This window comes from Microtus pennsylvanicus, chromosome 7 (genome assembly GCF_037038515.1).
Source record: "Microtus pennsylvanicus isolate mMicPen1 chromosome 7, mMicPen1.hap1, whole genome shotgun sequence".
Taxonomy (NCBI): Eukaryota; Metazoa; Chordata; class Mammalia; order Rodentia; family Cricetidae; genus Microtus; species Microtus pennsylvanicus.
This window is the reverse complement of record NC_134585.1, coordinates 23,862,249-23,867,438: the sequence shown is the minus strand read 5'-3', so window position 1 is coordinate 23,867,438 and position 5,190 is coordinate 23,862,249. Positions and strand designations below refer to the sequence as shown.

The window sequence follows — 5,190 nt, the reverse complement described above, 5'->3', positions numbered from 1 at the left end:
AAACAGACCTTCAGGTGTGGTGGCTCCTGTTTATAACCCAAGCACTTGAGAGGCTGAGAGAGGAGAGTCCACACAAGTTCAAGGCCAGCCTGGTCTACCTATATCAAAAGTCTCAGGCCAGCCATGGATATAAAGCGAAACCCTGGCTCATAAGGAAATAAATAGCAAAGACCTGACCTCACCCCACAGTGAGGACACAGGCCCTGAGAAGGGACTTGCCAGGGTCACCTGGCTCAGGTGTGTCAGAGCAGCTGCCTGGGTTACCCAGCTCTGGACAAAAGAGAAAGAGCTTCGTCATCTTGTGAGTGACAAAGAGGTGAGTTACCCCCCCCCCAAAGGCAGTCCAAGGCCACAAGTCCCCTGGGGAGGGATTTCAGAGGACAGACCTCTGTGTCAGGAGTCTTGGGGTCCAAGAAAAGGAGCTCAATCCTGGATACCCCTCACCCCAATTTATAGCCCAGCCCTGAGGTACCAGGAAGCAGCCTGGGACCAAGCTAGTCTGGCAGAAGCTTGTCACCAGGGCTTGTTATTCCCGCCCTTCCCCCCACTGACAGGGGCTCTCTACCACCCCAGCCACAGTTTCTGGAATCTTCCCACCTACCCCTGCTGGCAAGCCCACACTGCCTTCCACTGGCTGAAACCAGTCCTGTCCCTAGGCCCTGGGAGATGAAGGGGCCTGGTTGGGTGAGGGCCCAGTGGCAGGGCCACCCTGGGGCTGCAGCAGCCAGAGCCTGCTGGGGGCCCATGGGGGTTGCAGCTACCTGTCTGGGTTTGAGGTGAGTCATTTCCTCCCTCAGCTGGCAGAGGCAGAGAGAAGAGGGGCGGGAGGGAACCGTCTAAAAATAGCCAGGCCCCAGACAAAGGAAGATGGCCAAAGAGCTGCCTGGGCAAGAATCCAATTTCTGGTGCCCCCCACCCCCACCCAGACCCCTATCCTTCTGGCTCAGGGTGGGCTAAGTATAAGGCCTTGAGGAGACTGAGGCACAGGGTGGAGAAGAGAGGAGCTGGAAGCAGGCAGGACTGGGACACTGGGGGTGTACCTTAGAGTGCTCTGCCCCAGCGAGGCTGGCAGAGATGGACTCCCATCCTGAAGCCCCTCTGCCTTACCACTTTCTCTCCCGCCCATCCACATGGACACACACCAACTCGACCCTCGTGTTTATCACTGTCTTCCGTCATTTTCTCTCCTCCTAAGACCCAGCCCCCTCTAAGTGGGCCTCTATTTCCCTGGTCAGCACAGAGACCTCCTGTGGACTCCCCTACCTTTCTTAAGCCACACTCCCTCCCGATGCCAAGGATGGTTAGGACCATTTTCACCAGAGTGAAACCGAGATGGTCTGGAACCTGTGGGGTACCCCATCTGACTCAGAGGATCTAGGTTCAAATCCTGTCCCTGTGACCCGAGACAAGTTGTTCCTTCTCTCCCTGCCTCCATTTGCCCGTCTACATCCGGTCACAGACAGAGCGGGTCACCCACACTGACTTTGAGCAGCTCTTCCCAGAAAAACTCACGTGATGAAACTGGAAACCTTAGCGGAAGATATACAGTCCTGAAGATGTCAGGGCTCACTGCCACCTCCTGGACCTATGACAAGAGCCTGCCTGGGCTCCCCTGTGATGGGGACAGAATGACTGGTTCTGAAGGAGATGTTTTACAATAACAATCTCTATACTATATAGCTCAGGATGGTATTGAACTCATGACCTTCTTGCCTCGTTTCCCCAGCACTGGGATTGTAGGTGCACCCTCCCTCCCTCACGTCTGCCTTCTGAGTTGGCATTGCTGTCTCCACCCTACACAAGGAACAGAGGCCCGAGACACGAACTGGTAAGAGGATTGAGACTTGGATCACATCTGAGGACAGCCCCTTGTGCATTATAGGGTCCAGGAAGGGGGTCGTCTGAGGGGACATTAATCTCTGACTCTCTGCATTTATCCCATGGACTTCATGCCTAAGGACTATGGAATGGGTCAAGTGTCTGATTAAGGCACTGTGGTCCTACCCTGCCTCCCTCCTTCAGGGTCCCTGGGCCTCAGGACCCCTGCTGGGAAGCACAGAGGATCAAGGCCTAGCACCTCATAGCATCAGGCAACACACCATCCTGAAAAGCCACGCCACATCTGGACAGATCAGAGGCAGGAGAGCTAAGAGGTCACAGGCATACTTCCGGTCACAGAGCTAGGGGTAGCAGCCTGGGCTGAGCCCTGGCATCACAGACCTTACCCCAGGAAGTCTGTTGGGAACAGGGATTCTGGCATTTGCTGGGAACCATCCCTGTTTGCACGCACTAGGTTCCATGGAAAAACCCAAACCTTGCATCAGCTAGCCAGTCAACTCTGGTAAGAGCCTCTTTCAGCTTCTCCGGCTTTCCCCACCCGGTATCTGACTCATCCTCAACAGTCCCGGGAGACACAAGAGAGCAGGCTTCCGGTCCCTGTTGCATGGATGGAGAGATGGGCAGGAAGGGGCTTTATTGCAATGAGTCAGGGGCTAGAGCTGGCATCAACCCAGGCGGGCAGGCCACAAGTACCGCTAGGGGTGCTGGGCAATGACCCTAGGCTGCCAGCACAAATAAACAGTCTTCCTCGCAAGGATCAGGGAAGGAGGAAAGGAAGAGAGGGAGGGAGAGAGGGAGGGAGGGAAGGAGGGAGGGAGGGAGGAAGGAAGGAAGGAAGGAAGGAAGGAAGGAAGGAAGGAAGGAAGGAAGGAAGGAAGGAAGGAAAGAATTAGCAAGGAAATTAGCTTCAAGTCCTGGGTCAACAGATGGCCTTTCTTTTCTTTCTTTCTTTCTTTCTTTCTTTCTTTCTTTCTTTCTTTCTTTCTTTCTTTCTTTTCTTCCTTCCTTCCTTCTCCCCCCACCCCCAGATAGGGTTTCCCTGTGTAGCAGTCCCATCAGTCCTGGAACTAGCTCTTGTAGACCAGGCTGGCCTCGAACTCACAGAGATCCTCCTGCCTCTGCCTCCCAAGTGTTGGGATTAAAGGTCTGCACCATCACAGTGCGGCTCAGATGGCTTTTCTAAAGTAGAAAATGTCTGGTCCTAAAGAAACCCCCCACCCAACAAGTCTCACTGGGTACCTGTGACTCCTCCCACACTTCTCACCCCGCCCCCTACCCTAAACCTCTCCAAACAGGGGCGGGGCTTCCCTTTCCCCAGCTTCTGATTCCTACTTAATTCAGTCAGTCATTTTGGCCCTACACGCCCTTGGTCCTCTTGGCCTCTTTGTCCTCAATTCCCCCCTTGGCCCAGTTATGCTCTCTCTCATCATGCCTCCCCTGCTCTCCCTGCCTCTCTCCTCTCCTCTCATGGCCCAGTTCCGTCTGGATCCTTCCAGATACCCCTCTCTGTGCCCCTCATACCTACAATAAAACCAGTCTCCCCAACCACACCTAGGAGCAACCATGTCCTTATTTTCATTCAGAAGGCTCTATGAGTATAAATCGAAAGGGGAAAAGTGGGGAACGGCCTTGCTTCAGTGACGAACGGGGCCGTGGGCATCAGTTCAGTTCAGGGAAGCTATCCCATCATGTGCTGGGTGAGTCTTCGTGAATAATGGGACTTGACACGCTAGCCACTCTGTTCAAGTTTTTATTTGTTTATTTATGTGCATGTTTTGTTTGCATGCATGGATACCTGTGCACCACATATATGCCTGGTGCCTGCAGAGGCCAGAAAAGAGCTGGAATTGCAGACCTTAGTGAGCTGCCATATGGATGCTGGGAAATGAACTGGGGTCATCTGGAAAACCACCCAGTGCTCTTCACTCCCGTCTCTCTAACCCCACTAGTATCTTTAAATCCCCACGACAACCTAATAATAACTTCCATCCTCCCTGCTCAGCAGATTTAGCTTTCTGAGGCTCAGAGAAGTTAACTAACTTATGTAAGGACACGCAGCCCAGTCCTTGTTCCAACAGGCCTGAGACAACAGGGGAGTCAAGAGGCTTAGAACTTTTCTCCAAACAAGTGCCCCAGCGCGTGCGCGCCCACGTCGGGCTGCCCAGGTGTGTCTGCGGGTTGGCACCCTGTCCGGGTGTGTCTGTCAGTGCTTCTGGGGGTGGAGGGACTGGAGCGGAACAGAACAACGGTTGCCTGGGGAATGAAGTTAGAAGGGCTGAACTGCAAGGGGAGGCTTTAGGCATGTGTGCTCACGTACCTCAACCCTACCCCTACCTCAACCCTACCCCGTGTGCTCAAGGGTCTGGGTACTCCTCAGCCGACCCTGGAAGCCCAGGGTGGGGGAGGGGCCAACGCTGCCACCCGGTCCCCGCCCGGGAGCCCGCAGACGGGCAGGAGAGCACGTTTGCCCCCGATTGCCTCATCGGCTGAGTCTGCTTCTAGGACTCCCGCACGTTGAACAGAGCGTAGGGCGCGGCCGCCGGGGTTGTCCCGGGTCCCGAGTCCCCCATCCTCCTTCTCAGCCTAAGTCCCCGGTGGCCCATTAACCAGGCGGCCAGCGCCTTCTCCAGACGCCTCTGATAGCCGCTGCCCTTTGCTCCTGCTGCCGAGCAGACAAACGAGGGAAATGGAGTAAGCCGGCGGCCAGGCAGGAAACAACGGCCCTTTGTGTTCTTCAGCAACTTTGTGGGGGGGGGGGGGGGCGGGGTGCGAGGGGACGTGACTCCTGCAGAGATTTCTAAAGCTGAAGAGACGGGGCACCCCACGACTGCCTGCAACCCTCCTGCTTGGTCTTCCTGTCTCACAGCACCAGGACCAGGCACGGGGTGGAGAACAGGGATGGGGGCGAGGCGAGGTGCTCCACAGATTCTTGTTTAATGGGTGTCCTCAAACTCTTCCGTTAGTGGCTTTCAGAGTTTAGGCTAGGTTTAGGGCTCGAAGGCTGACAATTTGGTTTGAGATTTCGCCTTTGCTGTGGGTTTGATGTTTTATTTGGCCAAATTCCTTGACCTCTTTGGGAAGCATGTCTTTAAGTTCACAGTAAGGCTCAGAGGCACAGGCGAGGCACTGAAGTTCCATGTGAAACATGGCCAGCCACACACACACACACACACACACACACACACACACACACACACACCAGTGCTGGGAATTGAACCCAGGACCTCATGCATGCTAGATATGGCCTCTATCATCTATGCCCTCAGCCTAGAGCTCAGGTTTAACACCCTGTGATAGGAATACGTCCAGGACACCTACAGAATCCAATCCAAAGTCCTGGGTATTCGCCAC

General features: G+C 54.8%; 1 long non-coding RNA gene across 1 annotated transcript; it reads left to right on the top strand.

The window, feature by feature from the left end:
* The first annotated feature begins 210 nt into the window (after positions 1-210).
* On the top strand, positions 211-4,566 carry LOC142854517 (uncharacterized). Its single transcript, XR_012911339.1, has 3 exons — positions 211-316; positions 1,727-1,828; positions 3,918-4,566. It is a non-coding gene; the product is annotated as an uncharacterized LOC142854517 (long non-coding RNA).
* Positions 4,567-5,190: the final 624 nt, after the last annotated feature.